Raw genomic sequence first — 25030 nt, 5'->3', positions numbered from 1 at the left:
GTCTCCTTTGCCCCCCGATCACATCCCTCCACAGTCTCTCGCCGCTCCTGCTGCATCTGCCCACACTCCAATCACCGACTTGGACCTTGCTGACATCACATTTTGCTGCCTTCGCTCTCCTGCACCACGGACGCTCAGACTGACAGGGCTGGAGCATTCTACCGCATTTCAAAGTTCCCCAGGGTGCAGGAAGCAATACAATGTACTCACATCGCCATGCAGGCACCTTCTCAGGACCCAGAGCTTTTCGTAACAGAAAAAGATTTCACTCCCTGAAAGTCCAATTAGTTGTCGACCACAACTGGATAATAATGGCAGTGAATGCCAAATGCCCGGGCAGCTGCGATGAGGTTCACATCCTGCATGAGAGTGCTGTCTCTGACATGTTTAAAAGTCAGCCACAAGGACAATGCTGGATGCTTGGTGATAACTGATATGGCCTAGTCACCTGGCTGATGGCCCCCCCTGCGACATTGAGGCCGAGAAGCGATATAACCAGAGCCACAGAGACAAACGCAATGTGGTCGAAAACAATTACTGTGCTTAAGTAGCACTTTAGATGCCTAGAGCACTCAGGACGGGAGCGACAATACAACCCTGAGCAAGTAGCTAAATTCGTGGTCATGTGCTCCATGCTGCACAACCTGGCTATCAGGAGAGGATAAGAATTGCCAGAAGGGACTGATGGTCCACCTCAGGAGAGAGAGGAAGAGGAGGACGAGGGGCTGGACGCTGACCAAGGGCCAGACAATCAGGCTGACTTTGCAACCATGCTCACATCCCCCTCCAGACCATAGGAAAGGGCCCGTGGTGGCTACATAGCTTACGTCAGGAGCTCATAAATGGGAGATTTGCCTGAAAGAACGTTGCTGTAATTGACAAAGCTGACACACTACTGTGTGTTTGCAGCTCAGACATCAATGGTGGGCATCACCTTGGTGCTAGTTAAAGTTTAAGTTGATTCAAGTTAAGTTTTATTTAATCCTTTCATGTTAAGGAATCACCAGTGTGTAACTGTCCAGCTATCTGAGACAATATGCAACAAGGTTATGTTGAATAAAAAACATTTTATACAACCATTGTTCTGAAATCATAAGTATCACAGGCAAAAACACCCCACCCCACCCCACCTTTTCAACCATTGACATCAATCAAATGGTCAACATGTCCAGCAACACAGAATACAAAGTCAAAACAGGAGGGTGGCCCCCTCTCCCCATACATTACAACAAATTGCATACACCCAGATGGAGATATAACACAGCCATCACCTGGGGACATGCAGCTCACTTTCCTTCCCCCCTCCCTTCTTCTCCCCATCTCTATCCCTTCCCCTCCTCACTCCATGCCATCTGGCCGAGGAGCTCCTCAGGCGGTGCCTCATTAGGGGAGATGAAGGCAGAGGCCTCCAGGCCCTCCGCCATCCGCGGAACGTACTCAGTCATGGTGCCGGAGATGGTGGCCAGCTGTCGGGATATGCCCACCAATGCATTGAGGATCTGGTCACCAATATCTACAGTTCTCCTGGACAACTTAACCATCTCTCCGCTCTCATCTGGTGCTCATGGACCAGACCTGCCACGTTTACGAAACCTCTGCGGGGTCGGCGCCGTTCTGGGGACAAATGGGGTGCCCTGTGGCAAGGTGCTTGGGCTTGGTACCTCCAGAGTGTAGGCGGGAATGGCCAGAGGAGCACTAGATGGCCTTGGGATGGAATGGCTTCTGGAGCGTGGCGATGCAGGTTCCTCGAAGTCGGCGCTCTCATCCGTAGAGAACAGACCCAGCGGACGAGAATCGGAGCTCTTCAGCAGCAGATGTAGGATCGTCTGCCGAGTCCAGCCCCACGCCCCCACCTTCTGGCCTCTGTGGTCTTGCCTGGGGCCATGCCGCTGGCTGAGCTGCAAAACACAAGTGAGGTTATTAGAGGAGAAGCGGGTATTAGGATCATAAGCTGAGTCCAGCGCTACACACAGCATATGCACGACAAAAGCACCACCACTATCAAAATCAGCACAGACATCACATTTCATGACCATCAACACATTGTGCATTGCAATGATTTTCATTCGGCCAGCATTATTTATAGGACAATTTTAGAACCCATCTATCATATATTATCGTTCGGATATGAGTGGGTATGCCATCTATTGACCTTACATCATGCAATGGTGTATACTTATCTCATGTGGCATCACTTCAGGTTCTGCAGCTGCTTGCATGGTCGTCCAGGTATGCTTCCCCACGAGTGTGAGCACCCGCTCCTCCATGTCAGTGATGTCGCTGATGATTGCTGGTCCCCACCCGATCGCCTCTACAAGGACCTCTTCATCGATAGCTTTTTCTCTAAAAGGGAACAGAATGACATGGCATGAGATCATTGCATGATATCATTGCTAGGTACTGTCACAGAGACTGACTGATACAACACATAACCGACAGATGTAATTACGATTATTATGATAATTATCATTCTTTACCTAAAGACGTACACCATGAACGCAGGCTTTGAGTACAACATTCCCGGTAAAAATGAAAGACCTCACATCTGATTATAGTCACTCATGACTCTTACAAATCAAATTATATAACTACATAAGTACATGTAAATAAATGAAACACTTACTCTTGCGGATCCAACAAGGTCGTTCCATCGCTTGCAGACCACCTCTGCTAGCTCGGCCCATATCTTCTGGGAGTCCTTTGGGGTGGGCTTCCCACGCCCTGCCTGGGTCAAATCACCCCAGCATAACTCAACCTCCTGCAGAAGGGAGGCATTTGCCTCGTCCAAGAACCTCCTCGCTCTTTTGCGCCCTCCAATGTGCTCCTATCCCAGCTCACTGCTCTTGCCAGTGTCAGTCTCCACAGCGTGCTGTTTTGCCTCCTCCTCTCGCTCCATTATAAGCACCAAATTCGAACAAATATCTGGCTGGTAACAGCTAATTTCTTTTTCCTAATTTGCTATAAAGCTCGAAACCCCCCGTCCTCTGAAAGCAGCCACACCACACCCACACACGCCTTCAGTCCCTCTCAGCTGCCTCTCTCTCTGTCTCCTCTTATGATGACTCTTGACCTCCTGAATCGCGGGAATTGAGTGTTGCCATGCCGTTGCTAAGGACGGCGACACTTTACGGCAGAAGGTCAGAGAGATTTAATGCTATTGCCTATTTCATATCGCTCGCAGTAACACCCAATTTCAAAAATGGAGACTAGGGACTTTGAGAATGGGCGACAAGCCGGCGATCTGAAAACCCATTTTTACCGCCCACGCCGGAAATAATGCCCATTTTTGGGTAATCTGCACAAAAGTGTAAAATCTAGCCCCATTTTTTTTGGCTCAAGTATTGATAGGATATTTGACTATTGGCGTATCACAGCCAAACCAGTGGATAAAACTTTGCAAAGTTCATAGACATCTGCTTAACCTGCGCTTAACCTGCACATATTACATTTCTCTACACAGGTATTATTATTAACTTTTTTATTTTACTTCTGGTAATTGGAAGTTCTATTCTCTGTTGTTTAAATGCACATGCCTTCCATCGTAGGCCTCTGGATAGTGATCAGGTTTCTGGAACTAGTTCAATGACAGAGGTTGGAAGAACCTTGGTTCTGGACTGGAGGCGTCGGAAGTTGAACAATTTCCCGTTCGTCCTGTAGATTAGTTCCATTCCAGCGAGGAGTTTGATAAAGGTGAGATGAAGCATTGCAGCGAGAAAGATTGGGAAGAGCATTGGTGCAATGACACAACCTTGCTTGACCCTGGTCTGCACTTTTATTGGGTCTGTGGTGGATTCGTTGGTAAGGATCACGGCTTGCATGTCATCATGAAGCAGGCAGAGGATGGTAACAAATTTTTGAGGACAGCCGACTTTGAGATGGACACTGCATAATCCCTCTTGGTTGACAGTGTCGAAGGCCTTTGTGAGGTCAAAGAAAGTCATGTTCAAAGGTTGATGCTGCTCCCTATATTTTTCTTGAATTTGTCGGGCGGTGAAAATCACGTCCGTTGTACCACTTAGTGGGCGAAATCTGAATTGCGACTCTGGGAGGAACTCTTCAGCCACTGGAAGGAGACGATTGAGAAGGATTCTTGCGATAATTTTCCCTGTGGCAGACAGCAGGGAAACTCCTCTGTAATTACTGCAATTGGACTTGTCACCTTTCCTGAAGATGGTCACGATTATGGCATCTCTGAATTCCCCTGGCATGCTCACCTCCTTCCAGATAAGAGAAATGAGTTCATGGATTTATGCCAAGAGTACTTCTCCGCCATGCTTTACTACTTCAGCGGGGATTCCATCTGCTCCTGAGGTCTTGTTGGTTTTCAGCTTTCGGATGGCCTTTTCAACTTCATGCCAGGCTGGGATTATGCTGAGGTGGTGGGATGTTGCAGGATGAAGTCTAAGATACTCACGTCAAAGACAGTCTTGGTTAAGGAGATCTTCGAAGTGCTCTTTCCAGCGGGCATTGACTGCCTCTCTGTCCTTGATGAGCACCTCTCCATTCTTAACTCTCAGTGGAATAGGACTTTGAGTGCTTGGGCTATAGGTGGTCTTGATTACGCTAAACAATCCACGCTGGATCTCCTGTGCTTTTTCCACCTACCATCTGTTCTTTAGGTCACAAGTTTTTTGATGGACCTTAGCCTTCAGTTGTCTGTAGATCTGTTTTCTTTCTCTCGAGTTATGATGTTTCCAATTCAAGAATTCCTTGTGTTTACGGTTTATTAGCTCCTGAATCTCCTGGTCATTCTCATCAAACCAGTCTTGATGATTTCCGGTAGAGTAATTAAGAGTGTCTTCACAGGTGCTAATGATAGTGGACTTGAGGGCAGACCAGGCGCTGTGGATACTCTGTGGCTCCGGTTCCTTCGGAGTCGTCAGATTGGTTGTGAGGCGTTGGCTGAATTGGGCTTTCTTTGCAGAGTCTTTGAGTTCTTCAGCGTTGATTTTTATGCAGCAGTGTTTGTGTTGCCACTGCCATTTTGAGGCTACATTGATGGACATAACAGAGCGGATTAGGTGGTGGTCAGTTCAGCAGTCGACAGCTCCTGGCATGGCACGGGTGATGCGGACGTCCTTGCGATTCCTTGCTCAGACGATGACTGGCACGAGGATGTTGCCATGAGGTCTTGTACTTGTCTCTCTGACCAAACAAGATGTTGGTTATGCCAAGACCATTTCTAAGCATTTCGTCTGGAGGAGGGTACCACTGGAGTTGGTTTTCCCTACCCCTTTCCTGCCAATCACACCTCTCCAGAGGTCTGTGTCCTTTCCAACTCTGGCATTAAAGTCGCCAAGGAGAATCAGCTTGTTGCCGTTTGAACCTCAGGATAGGGATTGATCAAGCACAGGCAGCGGAAGGAGCGCGCAGCAAACCAGTCCCCCCACCCCTTCCCTCGACGAATGTCTGCCCCACCTATAACAGGGTCTGTGGCTCTCGTATTGGACTGTTCACTTTAGGAGTGGAAGCAAGTCCTCCTCGATTCCGAGGGACTGCCTATGATGATGATGATGATGATCAAGGCTATCGGAGAATTCCTCTTTGGCCTCGTCCATAGCTTCCGGGGTTGTGGCGTTCACACTGATGACCGTAGAGTACTGGTTCCATGTTAGAATGAGCTGAAGGGTCATGAGGCACTCATTTATCCTGCAAGGGGAATCTCTAAGACGTCAAACTAGCTCATTTTTGATGGACCCCATGGAGATGGCCTTCTTCTTCTGGTTTGTATTATGCAGTCGACATTTGTGTTTGTGCACACTTGGAGGCCAAACCATCGTTGACACCTTCACTGAAGCGTATGAGAGACTGGGCCTTACATTAAACATCCGTAAGACAAAGGTTCTCTACCAACCTGCCCTTGCCACGCAGTACTGCCCCCTGATTATCAAGATCCATGACAAGGCCTTGGACAGTGTGGACCACTTTCCATACCTTAGGAGCCTCTTGTCAGCGAAGACAGACATCGATGACAAAATCCAACACTGTCTTTAATGTGCCAGTGCAGCCTTCGGTCGGCTGAGGAAAAGAGTGTTTGAAGACCATGATCTCAAACCCGGTATCAAGCTCATGGTCTACAGAGCAGTAGTGATACCCGCCCTCCTACATGCTTCAGAGACATGGACTATGTACAGCAGGCACCTCAAAGCACTGGAGAAGTACCACCAACCCTGCCTCCGCAAAATCCTGCAAATCCATTGACAGGATAGACGTACCAACTCTCTCAGGCCAACCTCCCCAACATCGAGGTATTGATCATGCTCAACCAGCTCCGATGGATGGGCCACATTGTCCACATGTCTGATACAAGACTCGGAGTAGAAGCAAGCACTCTACTCCGAGCTCCGCCATGATAAGTGAGCCCCAGGAGGGCAGAGAAAATGCTTCAAAGACACTCTCAAAACCGCCTTGAAAAAATGTAACATCCCCACTGACTCTTGGGAATCGCTGGCCCGGTACCACTCAAAGTGGAGGAGAAGCATCCGAGAAGGTGCCAAACACTTCGAGTCTCTTCGTCGGGGGCACGTGGAAGCAAAGTACAAACAGCGGAAGGAGCGTACGACAAACTAAGCACCCCACCCACCCGTCCCTCCAACTACCATCCGCCCCACCTGTGACAGAGTCTGTAGATCCCGTATGAGACTCATCAGTCACCTTAGAACTCATATTAGTGTGGAAGCAAATCATCCTCGACTCTGGGGGACGGCCTAAGAAGAAGAAGAAGAAGAAGGAGGAGCCAGTTGCAACATCCCTTGATGCCAGCTTGGTTGAGATGAGCTAACATTAAAAATCAGGGATTCAACCAGGGACCATTCTGATCTGCATGGCTCAGTACCACATGACACTTTGCATTTTACAACAAAGCTTCTCTTCGCAATTTGAGCACATAAACTGAGCTGACACTTCATTGTAGTACTGAGGGAGTGCTGCATGTTGAAAGGGTCATTTGTGGATTAGATGTTAAACTGAGACTCCCTCTGCATGTTTAGCCAACACTTAATCTGCCTGTTCAGATGGACATAAAAGATTCCATGGCAATATTCAAAGAAAATCTGGGGAGTTCTCACAGTGTCCTGGCTAACATGTATCCTTCAATCAACAAAGATGTATTATCTCCTCACTGATGACGGATCAGATTAGGCGGTGGCCCATCCAGCAGTCGTCAGCTCCTGTCATGGTGCTGGTGATGCGCAAATCCTTGCGATCCCTAGCTCGAACGATGATGTAGTCGAGCAGGTGCCAATGTTGGAGCGAGGGTGTTGCCATGTACTTGTCCCTCTGACGGAACAAGGTGTTAGTGATGAACAGGTCATGTTCTAGGCATTTTGTAAGGAGCAGGGTACCAATGGAGTTGAATTTCCCTACCCACTCCCTGCCGACCACGCCTCCCCAGAGGTCTGTGTCCTTACCGACCCTGGTGTTGAAGTCACCGAGGAGGATCAGTTTGTCGTCCGTAAAGACGTGGGTAAGGATCGTTAGAGGCTGGAGTACAATCCCTCTTTGACCTCATCTGTTGCATCGAGTATTGGGGCGTACTCACTGATAACTGTGGCGCACTGGTTCCGGGATAGAGTGAGTTGGAGAGTCATGAGACGTTCGCTAATCCCGCAGGTGGAGTCTCTGAGGTGGTCGACCAGCTCGTTCTTGATAGCGAAACCAACTCCGTGCAGGCGGCATTCTTCCTCTGGTTTCCCTTTCCAGAAGAAGGTGTAACCTCCACCTTGTTCCTTGAGCTGTCCTTCCCCTGCCCGCCGGGTCTTGCTTAGGGCTGCAATGTCGAAATCGAAGCGTCTAAGTTCCTGGGCAACTATGGCGGTGCGGCGTTCCGGTCTGTCGCTGTTGGGGTTGTCCTGGCCATAACCAATACCTGCGAATAGGTCACTCAACCAGGAAACACCAGGACTGGTTTGATGAGATTGACCAGGAGATCCAGGAGCTAATAAATCGCAAGCGCAGGGCATTTCTGAACCTAAAACAACAACCCAACTCGGGAGCAGCAAATCAGCATTACAGACGGCTTAAGGCCGAGATCCAACAAAAAACCCGTGACGTAAAGATTAGATGGTGGGTGGAGAAAGCACAGGAGATTCAGCAGCTGGCCAACAGCCATGATGTGCGAGGATTCTTCACCGCAGCCAGGTCTACCTATGGCTCAAACACCCAACGCCCCACCCCACTGCTGGCCAAGAACGGAGAGACATTCATCAAGGACACTGAGGCACCACTGGAAGGAGCACTTAGAAGATCTCCTTAATTGAGACTCTGCCTTTGACATGAGTGTCCTTGACTCCATCCCACAGCATGCTACCCGCCATCTCAGTAAAACCCCAGCCCTGCACGAGGTAGAAAAGGCCATCTGTCAGCTCAAGAACAACAAGGCATCGGGAGCGGATGGAATCCCCGCTGAGGCACTAAAGTATGGCGGAGAGACACTATTGGCTTGAATACATGACCTCATCACTCTCATCTGGAATGAGGAGACCATGCTGGGAGATGTCAGAGATGCAGTAATCGTGACCAACTTTAAAAAAGGGGACAAGGCAACTACAGAGGAATCTCCCTGTTATCAGCTACTGGGAATGTCATCGCTAGAATCCTCTTCAACCATTTTCTCCCTGTGGCTGAGGAGCTCCTCCCGGAGTCACAGTACAGATTCCGTCCATTACAACAGAAATTATCTTTACGGCGCGACAACTGCAAGAGAAATGCAGGGAACAGCACCAACCCTTGTACATGACCTTCTTCAAACTTACAAAGGCCTTTGACACTGTTAACTGCGAGGGAATACGGAGCGTCCTCCTCCGTTTAGGCTGCCCCCAAAAGTTTGTCACCATCCTCTGCCTGCTCCACGACAATATGCAAGTGGTGATCCTGACCAACGGATCCACCACAGACCCAATCCACGTCCGGACCGGGATGAAGCAGGGCTGTGTCATCGCGCCAACCTCTTCTCGATCTTCCTCGCTGCAATGCTCTACCTCACACTCAACAAGCCCCCTGCTGGAGTGGAACTAAACTATAGAACCATTGGAAACCTGTTCAAACTTCGTCGCCTCCAAGCCAGATCCAAGACGTCCCATCCTTTGTCATCTGCACACATTCAGAGGCTGAACTCCAAATCATAGTCAACATCTTCACCGAGGCATACAAAAGCATGGGCCTTACACGAAACATCCGTAAGTCAAAGGCCCTCCACCAACCTGACCCCACCACACAGTACTACCCCCCAGTCATCAAGATCCACGGTGTGGCCCTGGACAACGTGGACCACTTTCCATACCTCGGTGGCCTATTATCAGCAAAGGCAGACATCGATGACAAAGTCCAACACCGCCTCCATTGCACCAGTGTAGCCTTTGGCAGCCTGAGGAAGAGAGTGTTCGAAGATCAGGCCCTCAAATCTGCCACCAAGCTTATGGTCTACTGGGCTGTAGTGATACCCACCCTCCTGTATGGCTCAGAGACGTGGACCATATACAGTAGACACCACAAATCGCTGGAGACAATACCAGTGTTGTCTCGGCAAAATCCTGCAAATCCCCTGGGAGGACAGACGTACCGACGTTAGTGTCCTCGATCAGACCAACATCCCCAGCATCGAAGCACTGACCACACTCGACCAGCTCCATTGGGCGGGCCATATTGTTCACATGCCTGACACAAGACTCCCAAAGCAAGCTCTCTACTTGGAACTCCTACACGGCAAGCGAGCCCAAGTTGGGCAGAGGAAACATTTCAAGGAGACCCGCAAAGCCTCCTTGATAAAATGCAACATCCTCACCGATACCTGGGAGTCCCTGGCCAAAGACTGTCCTAAGTGGAGGAGGAGCATCCGGGAGGGCACTGAGCACCTTGAGTCTTGTCGCCGAGAGCATGCAGAAAACAAGCACAGGCAGCGGAAGGAGCATGCTGCAAACCAGACTCCCCACCCACCCTTTCCTTCAACGACTGTCTGTCCCACCTCTGGCAGAGACTGTAATTCCTGAACCAGTGCAGTGTTCAAAATCCGGAGTGCCGGAATCCGGAATGTTCCGGAATTGGTGGCAGTGTCGCCCCGATTCCGTAAAATGTTCCGGAATCCAGACCCGCTGACCCTGCCAACCTCGAGGTTCCACCGCTGCCCGACCTCGGACCTTGCCTCACCACCCCTCGCCTCGCCGCCACTGCCCTTACCTCAGGACCCCCTCGCTGGCCTGCCCGAACACCTCCTCCTTGGTGGGGCGATGCCCAACCAGCTCCTCTTCGGTGGGCCCCGCCCGACCAGCTCCTCTCCGGTGGAGCCCACCCGACGACCTCATGGACCGGTCGGTGACCCGAACAGCTCTTCAGTGAGCCACCCGCCTCCTACTTTCTGACGTTTCAAAATTTGGGAATACCCAAACCTGGGCTCGGGTGTTTCCGGATTCGTGACATCAGAAAGACGTTCCAAACTCCGGAAAAATGCGGAATCCGGAATGGCCTCGGTCCCGAGGGTTCTGGATTTGAGACGCTGCACTTGTATTGGACTGTTCAGTCACCTAAGAACTCACTTTTAGAGTGGAAGCAAGTTTTCCTCGATTTCGAGGGATTGTCTATGATGATGATTATCTCCTCATTTATCTTTTTGTTGTTTATGGGATCTTGCTGAGTGTAAGTTGGCTGCTGTGTTTGCCTACAAAAGAGTCACTACAAGAAATAATGAATTTGGCTGTGAAGCACTTTGAGATGTCCTGAGGACGTGAAAAGTGCTATCTAAATGTAAGTGCTTTCTTTACTATAGGAACATTTAGTTTTTTCCAAGAATACTCTCTTACATGGGGGGAAACTGTAATCACTTGCAGCAGGTTTGGCTGTGATTTACTTACGACACAGTCAACTCAAAAATCTTTCAGCAAATGAACCCAAACTGGAACACTGGTACTTTGGGTCTTTTCAGTTTCAGATTCATTGTAATTCTCACTTTTACCTGGTGTTTTTTTTAAATTTTGGTTCAGTATTCTGGATTTTCCTTCACCATAGGCCTCCCTGCATCAAGTCCCTAATGCTGCTATACTACTTATTACTCGGAGTGCATTAGTGTGACTCACCCTCTGACTTTTTCTGCTTCCATGGCAAGTAGGCAACATCGGAAAATGACAATGTGGGGAGTCACATCCATACACCATTCCCTAAATGCTGCATCACTGTGACACTCCTAATTTAGAAGCTCACATTGTTAATTGATAGATGAAAGTTAGGACTTTAATTTCTTGTATCATAAATAAGTTGTTAGTAGGCTTGGTATGATTTATAATGAATAAACGATTCATAAAGTACGTCCAACCATGAGTTTTGTTTAACCTCACACCAGAATAATAAACATTCCATTCTATTCAGCTACCTCTTTGCACAATGAAGACTCGATGGACTAACAACACATACTGGTATTCACATTAACTGATCGATTTTTCCAGGTCTTTTGTGAAATCACAATCATCAACTATTGGTGGAATGCTTACAAACATTCCTGAGTACAGAACAGTCAGTCATTACATTGCTGAAATAAGTGAGGGTGGGGAAAAATTCCTCTTTTAATGAAAAGTGGGAAACTGATTTTCACCATAATTAATGGACTAGCAAGGAAATCATATTCTCAGGAATTTGGCACTTGAAAGTCAAGCATTCGCTCAATTTCATTTGCAGGCTGTTAACTATGGTGAAATTCAGGCATTCTTCCAGTTTTTTATTGAAAAGAATTTCAATAAATATTCAGGGCAAGTTAACAATTTGTTTTCTACAGACCTTAATCAAATAAAGATATATTTGATTTCCCTAATCTTCATTAGGTTTTATATATGATGCGGACCACCTGCTGCGTGACTGGTAATCTAGAAATACTGGGCACAGATAGATACGAGGACACAAACTGATCTTTCTACTCAGTCCATGTAGTTTGTAAAAGAAAATGTGTGTTATCATTGCACGCTGTAAAAACAAAAACATGTTTTGCCACACTGTTTCTAAGTTCTAACAATAGGCCAGTTGGTAAATGCAGCACCCAGTCTGGAACTGAGCCATACTCATCATGGTTTGTGCAGAGTTATCTAATCTCAGCTGGGGTAGCATTTGGGAGCTATAATTGGCTTCAGTATTCCTGAGTTCGGGAGTGGAAGGATCAGCCATAGTTTTTTGTTCCTGATTGCGATCCGTTGATCCCAGCTGGAAAGTACATGTGCATGGATTTCAGGTAAGGACACAATCGGTCTTGTTGTTGTGCCCTACTTGTTCCAATAGCCTTGAAGCAATAGCCTGGTGATACTCACTGTCTGGGCACACGTGACGACAGATACTTGGGTGAGGTACTGGAAGGCAGCCAGCAACCATGAAACTGTAGCCCAGGAGCTATCAATCTCTGCATGAGGGAATGAGGAGTAAAAGGAAGTAAATTGGCCAAAATAATATTTTTGGCATTAGCTACATCCGATAATCACAATCTTGTCCTTGAATGCAGTTTTGGAGATATTACCTTCTGAAATCAATAACTGCATAGAAGTCTCTTAGGCACTAACTGATTATATATGGTGCCATTTACGACCACCAGATTTCTCAAAGCTCTTTACAGCCAATGAAATACTTTTGGAGTGTAATCACTGTTATAATGTGATTAAAAACCAGCTAGCAAGGACCAATTCTTGTTCAGGGGACATTGGCATGTCATTTATGAGCTTTAGGGTATATTCAAATTGTGACAGTGTTAGGGGCAAGACAGTCCAGAAATTCTGTTATAAATTCTGTTATAAATCTGCTGTTTTATCTATTTCAATCAGATATGTTGAGATGGAAATTTTCCTTCTCCCCTTCAGCTTTCCTGCTTTTTTTTAGCTATTGACTTAAGCAGAGCTAGTAGGCCAAAGCCTCTCCTTCATAGGCAGTCCCTTGGAATCAAGGAAGACTTGCTTCCACTCCCAAAGTGAGTTCTTTGATGGCTGAACAGTCCGATACGGGATCCACAGACCCTGTCACAGGTGGGACAGACATTCGTCGAGGGAAAGGGTCGGCGGGGCTGGTTTGCCGCACACTCCTTCCGCTGCCTGTGCTTGGCCTCTTCACATTCTTTGCATTGAGACTTGAAGAGCTCAACACCCTCCCGGATGCACTTTCTCCACCTCGGGCGGTCTTCAGCCAGGGTCTCCCAGGTGTCAGTAGTGATGTTGCACTTTACCAGGGAGGCTTTGAGGGTGTCCTTATAATGTTTCCGCTGTCCTCCTTTGGCTCATTTACCACGAGGGAACTCCACATAAATCATTTGCTTCGGGAGTCTCGTATCTGGCATGCGAACTATGTGGCCTGCCCAGCGAAGCTGATCGAATGTGGTTAGTGCTTTAATACTTGGGATGTTAGCCTGGTCGAGGCCCTCTATCATTTTAGTCAAATGGTCATTCTTCACATGTGAGCTTAGACAGTGAATGTGAGCTGACTATTTGCTGAGGGGCTACAGCCTAGGCCAATCTCAGCCTCACCAGGCTTACACACACACACACACACACACACACACACACACACACACACACACACTCGAGGAAATTCCAGTAGAAAACGACCAGAATTAGAGCCTTAATTGATTCCTTCACTCCCTTGCCCAGGGACACTGGGACAGTTGTAATGCCCCTACCATCATCTTGACCATACATCAACTTAAGTGCTTTTATATTTCAGTCTGGGTTGCAGGACAGTGACTTTAGCAGGTAACATTTCTAATATTGCAACTGTACGTAGCTTGGTAGCCTTAACTGCGGCTCCACAATTTCATCTTAAAAGCTAGATCTTGCTCTGATACCATCTTCCATATTATAGGGCACTATTCAGTGTTGCATGTGCTACATGTGCTCAGAACCCTATATGCATACCATCATCATCATCATAGGTGGTCCCTCGAATGAAGATGACTTGCTTCCACGAGTTCACAGGTGTTTCGATGAAGGACCCAATGTCCCAGTCCTGAACTTCAATTGAGGGAGCGGAAGATGCCTGTGCATGAATTTTTTAACGTGTGGTGACCGTTGCACACCAGCCACCACACGGGCTTGACAGAGCTAGGTCTTAGTCCAGTGGCAAGGATTAACCAAGATGACTGGAAACTTGCTCTGCTGGTACGTTGGTACCAATGACATAGGTAAAAAAAGGGATGAGTTCCTACGAAATGAATTTAAGGAGCTAGGAGCTAAATTAAAAAGTAGGACCTCAAAAGTAGTAATCTCGGGATTGCTACCAGTGCCACGTGCTAGTCAGAGTAGGAATCGCAGGATAGCTCAGATGAATACGTGGCTTGAGCAATGGTGCAGCAGGGAGGGATTCAAATTCCTGGGGCATTGGAACCGGTTCTGGGGGAGGTGGGACCAGTACAATCCGGACGGTCTGCACCTGGGCAGAATCGGAACCAATGTCCTCGGGGGAGTGTTTGCTAGTGCTGTTGGGGAGGAGTTAAACTAATATGGCAGGGGGATGGGAACCAATGCAGGGAGATAGAGGGAAACAAAAAGGAGGCAAAAACAAAAGACAGAAAGGAGATGAGGAAAAGTGGAGGGCAGAGAAACCCAAGGCAAAGAACAAAAAGGGCCATTGTACAGCAAAATTCTAAAAGGACAGAGGGTGTTAAAAAAACAAGCCTAAAGGCTTTGTGTCTTAATGCAAGGAGTATCCGCAATAAGGTGGATGAATTAACTGTGCAAATAGATGTTAACAAATATGATGTGATTGGGATTACGGAGACGTGGCTCCAGGATGAGCAGGGCTGGGAACTCAACATCCAGGGGTATTCAACATTCAGGAAGGATAGAATAAAAGGAAAAGGAGGTGGGGTAGCATTGCTGGTTAAGGAGGAGATTAAGGCAATAGTTAGGAAGGACATTAGCTTGGATGATGTGGAATCTATATGGGTAGAGCTGCAGAACACCAAAGGGCAAAAAACGTTAGTGGGAGTTGTGTACAGACCTCCAAACAGTAGTAGTGATGTTGGGGAGGGCATCAAACAGGAAATTAGGGGTGCGTGCAATAAAGGTGCAGCAGTTATAATGGGTGACTTTAATATGCACATAGATTGGGCTAACCAAACTGGAAGCAATACGGTGGAGGAGGATTTTCTGGAGTGCATAAGGGATGGTTTTTTAGACCAATATGTCGAGGAACCAACTAGGGGGGAGGCCATCTTAGACTGGGTGTTATGTAATGAGAAAGGATTAATTAGCAATCTCGTTGTGCGAGGCCCCTTGGGGAAGAGTGACCATAATATGGTGGAATTCTGCATTAGGATGGAGAATGAAACAGTTAATTCAGAGACCATGGTCCAGAACTTAAAGAAGGCTAACTTTGAAGGTATGAGGCGTGAATTGGCTGAGATGGATTGGCGAATGATACTTAAGGGGTTGACTGTGGATGGGCAATGGCAGACATTTAGAGACCGCATGGATGAACTACAACAATTGTACATTCCTGTCTGGCATAGAAATAAAAAAGGGAAGGTGGCTCAACCGTGGCTATCAAGGGAAATCAGGGATAGTATTAAAGCCAAGGAAGTGGCATACAAATTGGCCAGAAATAGCAGCGAACCTGGGGACTGGGAGAAATTTAGAACTCAGCAGAGGAGGACAAAGGGTTTGATTAGGGCAGGGAAAATGGAGTATGAGAAGAAGCTTGCAGGGAACATTAAGACGGATTGCAAAAGTTTCTATAGATATGTAAAGAGAAAAAGGTTAGTAAAGACAAACGTAGGTCCCCTGCAGTCAGAATCAGGGGAAGTCATAACGGGGAACAAAGAAATGGCGGACCAATTGAACAAGTACTTTGGTTCGGTATTCACGAAGGAGGACACGAACAACCTTCCGGTTATAAAAGGGGTCAGGGGGTCTAGTAAGGAGGAGGAACTGAGGGAAATCCTTATTAGCCGGGAAATTGTGTTGGGGAAATTGATGGGATTGAAGGCCGATAAATCCCCAGGGCCTGATGGACTGCATCCCAGAGTACTTAAGGAGGTGGCCTTGGAAATAGTGGATGCGTTGACAGTCATTTTCCAACATTCCATTGACTCTGGATCAGTTCCTATGGAGTGGAGGGTAGCCAATGTAACCCCACTTTTTAAAAAAGGAGGGAGAGAGAAAACAGGGAATTATAGACCGGTCAGCCTGACATCGGTAGTGGGTAAAATGATGGAATCAATTATTAAGGATGTCATAGCAGTGCATTTGGAAAGAGGTGACATGATAGGTCCAAGTCAGCATGGATTTGTGAAAGGGAAATCATGCTTGACAAATCTTCTGGAATTTTTTGAGGATGTTTCCAGTAGAGTGGATAAGGGAGAACCAGTTGATGTGGTATATTTGGACTTTCAGAAGGCGTTCGACAAGGTCCCACACAAGAGATTGATGTGCAAAGTTAGAGCACATGGGATTGGGGGTAGTGTACTGACATGGATTGAGAACTGGTTGTCAGACAGGAAGCAAAGAGTAGGAGTAAATGGGTACTTTTCAGAATGGCAGGCAGTGACTAGTGGGGTACCGCAAGGTTCTGTGCTGGGGCCCCAGCTGTTTACACTGTACATTAATGATTTAGATGAGGGGATTAAATGTAGTATCTCCAAATTTGCGGATGACACTAAGTTGGGTGGCAGTGTGAGCTGCGAGGAGGATGCTGTGAGGCTGCAGAGCGACTTGGATAGGTTAGGTGAGTGGGCAAATGCATGGCAGATGAAGTATAATGTGGATAAATGTGAGGTTATCCACTTTGGTGGTAAAAACAGAGAGACAGACTATTATCTGAATGGTGACAGATTAGGAAAAGGGGAGGTGCAAAGAGACCTGGGTGTCATGGTACATCAGTCATTGAAGGTTGGCATGCAGGTGCAGCAGGCGGTTAAGAAAGCAAATGGCATGTTGGCCTTCATAGCAAGGGGATTTGAGTACAGGGGCAGGGAGGTGTTGCTACAGTTGTACAGGGCCTTGGTGAGGCCACACCTGGAGTATTGTGTACAGTTTTGGTCTCCTAACCTGAGGAAGGACATTCTTGCTATTGAGGGAGTGCAGCGAAGGTTCACCAGACTGATTCCCGGGATGGCGGGACTGACCTATCAAGAAAGACTGGATCAACTGGGCTTGTATTCACTGGAGTTCAGAAGAATGAGAGGGGACCTCATAGAAACATATAAAATTCTGACGGGGTTAGACAGGTTAGATGCAGTAAGAATGTTCCCAATGTTGGGGAAGTCCAGAACCGGGGGTCACAGTCTAAGGATAAGGGGTAAGCCATTTAGGACCGAGATGCGGAGGAACTTCTTCACCCAGAGAGTGGTGAACCTGTGGAATTCTCTACCACAGAAAGTTGTTGAGGCCAATTCACTAAATATATTCAAAAAGGAGTTAGGTGAGGTCCTTACTGCTAGGGGGATCAAGGGGTATGGCGAGAAAGCAGGAATGGGGTACTGAAGTTGAATGTTCAGCCATGAACTCATTGAATGGCGGTGCAGGCTAGAAGGGCCGAATGGCCTACTCCTGCACCTATTTTCTATGTTTCTATGTTTCTATGCACGGACCTAGCACGCACACATATCACAGTGTGGGCTGGCCTGTGCTGCCCCTGGGCCCTCGGCTCTTTTGGGCCCTGTACTTTCATCTGTCGCACCTCCGCCACGATCTCTCACCGCTCCTCCCCCATAAACATTCACCGCATCTCGCCACAAACACTCGCCGCTCATCCGCCCCGACCTTCCCACTTCCCTGTACTTGGGCTCTGCCGATGTTCCTCCCCATGCTCCAAAATGGCAATCAGGGTTTTGATGACGTCACCCAGTCGCCCATCTCAAAATCCTTGGAGCAGCTTGAGCTGGATGTTGAAGTGATACACCACTCCAGCTCTTTTATAGCCCGACCTGCGGAGCTGTTCTCTCACAGGTCAGGGGGCCACTATGTATACCAATAGCATAGTGGATGCATAAAGCCTATGCAACAAAAATGCACAAGGCTCATTAAGGTGTCAGCTTGGGCTCAGTGGGTAGCACTCTTGCCTCTGATTCACAAGCTTGTGAGTGAGTCCCTCTCCAGGACTTGAGCACATAAGCCAGTCTGCCATTTCAGTGTAGTACTGAGGGAGTGCTGCACTGTAAGAGGTGCCGATTTTTGGATGAAACGTTAAACCAAGGTAGGATCTTATACACCCTCTCAGGTGGACGTATAAGATCCTACTGCATTATTTTGAAGAAGAGCACAGAAGTTCTCCCTGGTGCCCTGGACAATATTTATCCCTCAACCAACATCGCTAAAAAAGATTATCTGGCTATTATCTCATTGCTGTTCATGAGATTTTGCTGTGTGCAAACTGGCTGCCGCATTTCCTACAATACAATGGTGGCTACACTTCGAAAGTACTTCTTTTGGAACATCCTGAGGTTGTGAAAGGCATTATATAATTATTTATTTAAATGTGACCTATTTATAATACAGTTGGAGTTTCTGAAAGATTGCTTACTAACCATTGTAAATAGATGCTGCAACAGAGGACCATGGGTGATATTTTTTCTTCCAGTAGGGCCTCCCAACTTATTGTCAAAAGACTAATCTTCTTGTTATATATCTCCACCCCTCATATCCTACATCCCTTACTCCAAAAATGTCCTGAAGGACTAAATGCACCAGGTTCGATCTTTAGTCAGTGCGCAGTTGGATAACCAAAGTTGAAGCACAGTATAATTGGTATCAGGGGCATTTGGCTAAGGAAAATCAGTGATGGTTGCCATTCTTGGTCCCTTTAAAGTGACCCCTGTTGGAAAATGTACTTGTGTGGTTGCTGGATGGAAATAAATTTGGCCACTGCTAGCATGTCCCCCACAGTCAAGTGGCCTGCCCACACTCATCATCTAGACTGCAGAGAGGCCATTTGGACAGCAGATACTTGTGGAACAATTCTGCATCATGACTCAGCACCTTCAGGAGAGGAGGGGAGCAAAATTAGAAAATAAAATCCTCTTTATATCATAAAATAAGTTACATCTTTAGGCTGTGGAGTGTATTATCCTCTGCAAATGATAGCAAAACGAGTCAGCACAAGTATAAATCAGGCATACCTTTATACTCAGATAACCTATATGTTTTATACTCACAGTCATCATATTTTATACACATAATCACATTCATTTTCCACTAATAGTTAGTGAAGGAAGGAAATAAATCTAAATACTCCTTACCTGACTAGGCCTAGTAATTGATCAAAGTTGTAAACTGCAAGTTATAGCTTAAATCTAAGATCATTTGGGAGTTATTTAATTGAAACGACTGCCCAGCTAAGCTTGCCCATAGGTGCAAATTCCCATTATGCTAAAGCTGGGGTGACATGTATTATATAAGTTGAAGGTGAAACAATACTTTAGGTCACAAAATGCTAATATAGCCCAAAGTTACTTCATTCTCACCAGCTAAATGATTTGTTTTATGTTTTCCTACATTTCAAATGATAAAAGCTAATGGCAAGCCTCAACGAAGCCGCACCATTTTTCATATGCTGAAGCAAGTCAGTGAAAACATTAACTATGCCCTTGTGACCAGGTGCCGTACAGGTGTTCATCCTAATTATTATGATAGGCTTTTATCATTTACAACAAAGACTATTTAGTGTGCTGTAGAGACTCAAATCCAGAGTTTGTTGCACAAGAGAATAGTAGTAATTACTTTGTTCTGAGTGGGAAGGATAACATTAACACACTCCAAATCTTACCGTCTTGGCTGTCAAGCAAGCCTGTTCATCAAAACATAAAAAGAAGCTTTTAAGTGCAGTACCTGTGAGAAAGCTCCAGGCTGGTTAAGGCTGCTTCATCAGGTAACAGCACCTCATACAGTTTATACAAAGGCAGCACTGTATCCCCCTGAAAAGGTCAGCAGCTAAAGCTAACCTCATGAATCAGTGGGAAGGAGATAAGCAAGTAAAGGATGATTCTTACAACAGTCAAGCACAGGGCGGCCCTTCTTCACTAAGAAAACTACCCTTCTTCACTAAGAAAAGAGAAACTTTACTGAGTACATTTGTGTTAACTGTTTTGTAGGCATAATAATAATATGAGGCAGGTTGCACTGTATCTTTCAACTGACCTTGTCTTTTCCAGCCTTCCAGGCCTTGCAGCACCAGCACGGCACTGAAATCAGTCACAGTCACTTTGCTATGAAAGCCTTTTTTGGGTAGCTTCAGTCTGTCACGGCATAGATTGTGGTAAAAGAGAAGCCAAGACTAAAGAAGGAAATCAATAGCTTGGAAAATTAATTCGAAGTATGTGTGTGTTTTCTTCTTTTTCCCTCTGTAGTGCTCGGCTCAGAGTTGGTAAGTTGCTGAAAGCTCAGCAAAAACTGACAGCCTTTAATAGTCGTTGTCCCAAGAGACTTCCTAACATATTGAACCGGGTAATATTTCCAGTTTATTTACAGAAATAGATTATAATATTCTGCTTTTTCAGAGTAAAATTTTAAATTTATGATAAAATAGAAATGTTCTCCTTGGGAATGAGCTTGCACACCTCTCAACGACATACTCGCCCCTCTGCGTTTGTCAAACTAGGCTCTGCACCAGAAGTCTTGCTGTGTAACATTTACCCTCAAGTATCAGCATGCTACATGGTTGTGGGGATGATCACAATTGAGCCCTATATTGTTCTCACCTGATGTGCACATGTAAAAAAAGAAAGATTTGCATTTATATAGCACCGTTAACGAACATTGGATGTCTCAATGTGCTTTACAATCAATGAAGTATTTTTTGAAGTGTAGACACTTTTGCAATGTAGGAAACACAGCAGCCAATTTGTGCACAGCAAGCTCCAACAAACAGCAATGTGATCATGACCAGATAATCGCTTTTTAGTGATGTTGATTGAGGAATAAATATTGGCCAGGACACTGGGGATAACTCCCCTGCTCTTCTTCGAAATAGTGCCATGGGATCTTTTATGATCACCTGAGAGAGCAGATGGGGCCTCAGTTTAACATCTCATTCAAAAGACAGCACATCCGACAGAATACTGCACTGGAGTGTCAACCTAAATGTTTGTACTCAAGTCTCTGGAGTGTGACTGGAACCCATAACCTTCTGACTCAGAGGCAAGAGTGTTACCAACCGAGCCTCGACTGATACTATTGTGCACAATTTCCTGTCAAGTATCTTACATTATTATATATAATAATGGTAGAGAAGGAGGTGCTCGCGTGCGTGTACGGTGTCAAAAAGATGCACCAATACCTTTTCGGGGCCAAGTTCACATTAGAAACCAACCACAAGCCTCTCACGTCCCTCCTATCCGAGAACAAGGCAATAAACGCCAACGCCTCGGCGCGAATTCAACGGTGGGCACTCATGCTGGTGTCCTACGACTACAAAATAAGGCACAGACCAGGCACAGACAACTGTGCCGACACGCTCAGCAGGCTAGCCCTGGCGACCACGGAAGGGTCTGATGAACAGGACTGTGAGATAGTCATGGCAATCAATGCCTTTGAGTCCACAGGTTCGCCCATGACGGCTCGCCAAATCAGAGCCTGGACGGCCAGCGACCCCACGTTATCCTTAGTAAAAAGATGTGTCCTAACCGGTGACTGGGCAGAGGCTCGCGATGCCTGCCCCGAGGAATTAAAACCCTTTCATAGGTGCATGCATGAGCTATCACTACAAGCAGACTGCCTGATGTGGGGCAGCCGAGTAGTCATGCCTCTGCGAGGCAGAGAGGCATTTGTCCGTGAGCTCCACCGCGAGCTCCCGGGAATCGTTCTCATGAAGGCCATAGCCAGATCCCACGTCTGGTGGGGGTATTGACGCGGACTTGGAGCTCTGCATCCGAAGGTGCACCATTTGTGCCCAACTCAGCAATGCCCCCAGGGAGGCTCCACTGAGCCCCTGGCCCTGGCCTACCAAACCGTGGTCGCGGGTGCACGTAGACTATGCGGGCACATTCATGGGCAAAATGTTCCTCGTAGTTGTAGATGCATTTTCAAAGTGGATCGAATGCACCATTTTAAACTCGAGCACAACCTCCACCACTGTGGAGAGCCTCGCAACCATGTTTGCAACGCACGGAATCCCTGACACATTGGTCAGTGACAATGGTCCGTGCTTCACCAGCGCAGAATTCCAAGACTTTATAATTGACCACAGCATAAATCACGTCAAGATGGCACCGTTCAAGCCGGCCTCCAACGGCCAAGCGAAGAGAGCAGTGCAAATCATTAAACAAGGCATGCTTAAAATCCAAGGTCCCATGCTGCAGGGTCGCCTGTCACGATTGCTGCTGGCATAAAGATCTTGTCCGCACTCATTGACTGGGATCCCCCCTGCGCAACTGTTGATGAAAAGGATTTTAAAAACAAGGCTCTCATTAATCCTCCCAGACATGCACAAAATCGTTGAGGCAAAGCGCCGTAAGCTGACTGAGTACCATGACAGAAATTCGAGGGGGAGATGGAATGAGATAGGGGACAAAGTGTTTGTACTAAACTATGGCAGGGGTCCCAAATGGCTTGCAGGGACAGTAACGGGCAAGGAAGGAAACAGGCTACTGGTAGTACAAATGGACAATGGCAAAACCTGCCGGAGACATGTAGACCAAGTCAAAAGCAGATTTACCAACAACACTGCGGAACCAGAGGCAGACTACAATGTGGAACTCGCACCACACCTGGTGGACAGACAGAGGGAACAACCTGAGGAAAGGGCAATCCCAACAGACAGCCCAGGTGAGTCAATAACAATCACACCAATCGAAACAGACAGCCCAGGTGAGATACCAGCAACCACACCCAAAGAAAAACAGACACCAAGGCAAACAACTGAACCACAACTCAGATGCTCCACGCGAGAGCATAGACCACCTGAGAGACTGAACCTATAAAGACAATAAGACCTTGGGGGAGGGTAATGTCATGTATCTTACATTATTATATATAACTGTATCCTAACATGCTATACATGACTGTAATAAGATATGACCTGTAACCACCAGCATACCTTACCACCAGGGGTGCACTTGCAAGAGACAGGTATATAAGCACAGGTCTCAGGCAAGTGCAGCATTCCAGAGCTGTGAAATAAAGGTGCAGGTCCAGAGTGACCTTGACTTCACTACATGCCTCGTGTGAATCTGTACTGAGGGGGCAGGACTTTACATTTCCAGCAAAGGCCACTGATACTAATTAAAATAGCAAATCTTTTTTAATACAAAAGCAAAATACTGCAGATGCTGGAATCTGGAATAAAAACAGAAAATGCTGAAAATCTCAGCAGATCAGGCAGCATCTGTGGAGAGGAATCAGAATTAACGTTTTGGGTCGATGACCCTTCGTCAAATCCTTTCTAATGTTTCTCCTCCTTAGTCCAAGGACACTGAAGCTAGTTGCACCATCTCTCTGCCAAACCAGGTGATATCAGCTAACTCAGCACAAAAAAAGAAAACAAAATGTACAGCACATAAGAGAATTTAATTTTGAGGGTCCACAGATAGAGTTTAATCTATCAAATTTGAGCGTCATTACTATTATGAAGCTTCCAACAGGAAGAAGGAAAAAGTTTGTAATAATATATATTTGGCCTACATAATTCCCCTGTTTCATAGCAACAAAGAGATTCTTGTTTCGGTTCCTCCTGTCACGTGACGTGATATGGCTGAAGGTTTTCTTCAACTGCACTTGCACACATTCCCCCTCCCCCATCTTGTCAAGTGACTCATTAATTAGTGGTATCTTCTAGCACCACCCATATAGACATCTGTAGAAAACGACAGACTCTACAGCCATATTACAGATTACAACTCTGTCATTCAAAAAAACTAAATCACTGGTTGTCAAACACAAAGACACTGCAGGCCTGTTTGAGAAGAGGTGTGTTAATAGACTTCTAGCCAACATTAACTATCATAGTTAAGCAAAAAGGGGAGGGGAAAATTAAACATGCAGCAGACTGTCGAAAAATAATTGCAAGTTGGTACTTTCATGCAAATTAGCGCTAGGTGAGATTGGAAGCATCTTTTAGAAGAAAAAAATAAAGAAGATCTACTGTTCTTTTGAGGGTGCTTTGCAAATGCAATTTAAAATGTTTAATTTTATTTGGTTTTGGTGCAGTTTTAGCCCAGGTTCATTATCTTGTAGCATTAAAAAAAAACACCGTAATTGAGAGTGGACCTTACTGATTCACTTACTTTTGCTTAAAGGAGATATGTGCAATTTCTGCTGTTGATGTGATTTTGAACATAAAAAACATTTGGTTAAAATTCTACTAATTAATAAGCTTGTGTCAAGTTATTGTGTGTGTCACTTCAATTAAATCATTAACCTATTTATTTCAAATGGCTGAACAACTTACTTAGAATACCAATGAGAGAAATTTGACACCAGTGAGTTAACCAGTGCACCAGAAAGATGTTCTGTCCAATTTCAATGACACTGTATTCAAGATAATGGTTACCAGCTCTTAAGCCTTGAAGTTGTTGGAGTTGTTCAAGGATTAATTAGGAGTTGCTGAAGTTTTTTGAGTATTAATAACCAAGCTTGTTAACCCAGGATCGTACTCCTTTCTGGAGCATTGATAAATTATGCACTTTTAACTCCCACACAGTGGGCTATCCAGTGGAGCAACGGAAACAATAATGAGGGCCATCACCTGTTAATAGCACTAAGCAGTCATTTAAGTCTCTGTAATAACAGAAGGAAGAGCAGAGCAGCTATTAATGTTAGAATCGTCACGTGTTATGGGATATAGAAAAAGTAGGTTTGATAAACAGGTGTTGGAAGTGCTTCTGCAGAGAGTGAGGAAACTATTTATGGTGGGGATGGCAGAAGATAAAATAATATGTCAACACTCTGGGCCCAAGTTTCCACATGATTCGCGCCTGATTTTTAGGAGCAACTGGTGGAGAACGGATTATTTTAGAAATCGCAATTCTCCACATTTTTTTTTCTGCAGTTCTAGTCAGGTAGAACAGTTCTAGTTTAGAACAGAATTTTTTCTTCAAAAGGGGGCATGTCCGGCCACTGATGCCTGATTTGAAAGTTTCCACAGTGAA

The sequence above is a fragment of the Pristiophorus japonicus genome, chromosome 1 (assembly GCF_044704955.1).
Source record: "Pristiophorus japonicus isolate sPriJap1 chromosome 1, sPriJap1.hap1, whole genome shotgun sequence".
Lineage (NCBI taxonomy): Eukaryota > Metazoa > Chordata > Chondrichthyes > Pristiophoridae > Pristiophorus > Pristiophorus japonicus.
This window is presented reverse-complemented; position numbering follows the sequence as displayed.